A 2,114-nucleotide genomic window follows, 5' to 3' on the forward strand; every position below is an offset into this window, starting at 1 on the left:
CCTAAAACGTAGGTGGAGGGGGAGTATATATAGTCTAAGGGGCGAAGGGGTACATGGGCCACGGCCCAGATGCGCTGCATGCAGGCAGTGGGGGCAGATGTCCGGGCCTTCCCGAGACGCCGAATGTCCAGGCGCTGGGGCCGGATGTCCGGGCTGGCAGGGTCCAACCTTGTTGCTCTGTGGAATGGCGGGGTCTGGATTTCCGGCCTGGAGGCCGGATGTCCGGGGGCTCGGGACGCGCCGGATGTCCGGGCTGGTCGCTGGATGTCCGAGCCTTGTAGACTTGGCCGCTAGCTCCTTGCTGCTGGTGACACGTCCAGGGGGCGGATGTCCGGGTCCTGGAAGCTGTCTCTGTCTTCTTTCGTCGTCGCTTCCATGCTTCCCTCGTAGATGGTGGAGTTGTTCCTTGGCGCTTGCACTCCTCCTCGTTGTTCGTAGTGTTCCGACAATACCTATGCATGCACACGAGAGGGGTGTCAAGTAGTATACCATCCTCGAAGGGGTCAAGTGAGCACGTGTAAAGGAGATGATTCACCTTTATGTATGTGAAGTAGATGTCGCACGTGTCACTTGCCAAATGGACTCTTGACATGGTGATGTCCATAGGATGCTCCGCATCATCTCCCCTCCCTTGGTAAAGATCCGATCTCAGATCGAAATCCAAATCACCATGGGAAAGAGATGGTGTCGCCATGTAGGAGTGGTCGATCACCAAGTTCTTGTCATCTTGAAGCTCGAAATGGGCACTCTCCAATGTCGCACCATCTTGGGATTCCTTCAAAAGTAGCAAAGACAACAAACACTTGGAAAAACAAATATGGTTAGCATTAGTGCAAAACCAAGCATTCAAGAGGTGATTCACCAAACAAGTGTCGTCATCATGCAAAGCATATGGCATGAAAAGGATTGTGACATGAGATGTAAGCATATCAATCGAGCACAAGCAAAGAAATCGTGGGGACAATCATGTGAATGTGAGGTAGTAATGCATATATGTGTGACAAGAGAAGAAGCATCTACCTCAAGTTCATAGCAAGCATGGGCAAATTGCTCAATGAAAGGTCTATGGTAGGCATAAGAAGTATTCACAACACCAAATAAAATGAAGTGTCTAAAAACATGGGTCAAGTGCAAGACAATCCAAGCATAATGTGCATTCGGTGTAGTGAATATCGTGTGGCACTCAATACAATGGAAAGACAATTGTTCATCATGTGTGAGGCAATCAAGGCAAGCATGTAGCAGTCAATGGGACATGGCATATGTGAAGTGATGACATTGTTGCAACCAAACATATGATAGGAGCATGTAATCCAAGAATTGGATGCAACACACAAGGCATACATATCATGATGCATGTAACGGTGAAAATGACAAGTCGAAGCAAGATCTCTAACATGTGTGCAATCAAGTGGTCCAAGATGAACAATAAGTCTCATGGTGCAAGCAACACAAGTAGTATGATCCGTCATATCCATGCTCATGGTTTGGGGGTTCTCAAAAGAGAAGGATATCACCTTGAAAGCATGTTCCTGTGCATCCTTCACAATGCCGAAGTGGTATGAAAGGTGGTGTAGAAGCGAGTCATTGTCGAATGTATGCGGCTCGCTCTCAAGAGCTCGAATTGTCAACTCACGTGAAGCAAAAGTCGACACAAAGTCCAAGTATCCTACACATGCACACAAGAAAGCAAAGAATGTATGCGCATGGTAAATAAACACATCATCCATCATGATGGTTCTCTTGTTTTCCACATAACCATTAGAAGCACAAGTGCATGAATAATATGATGCAACAATGGCTATATTCATGGCACTAGGTATATGGTGCAAAGAGGTAAGACAAGCATGCTTCATAAGGAATATGTCAAAATCTCCAAATATATGTGAGAATGCTATGGGGGCAAACTCATTATCAAGACTAAAGGCATAATTGCACTCAATACATGGCAAATCATCTAGCATGAGAGAGGCAATATATGGAGAGATATGACAAGAAGCAATAACAATCATGTCGTGCAAACTAGCACTACAAAAAAATACACTACTGTGATGGTACGTGTTTTTCACAGTAGGTCGCTTTTTTGTCATGCATGTACATCCATGACAAATTTA

The sequence above is a fragment of the Triticum urartu genome, chromosome 1A (assembly GCF_056163025.1).
Source record: "Triticum urartu cultivar PI428250 chromosome 1A, HENAU_Tu73, whole genome shotgun sequence".
NCBI classification, from domain to species: domain Eukaryota; kingdom Viridiplantae; phylum Streptophyta; class Magnoliopsida; order Poales; family Poaceae; genus Triticum; species Triticum urartu.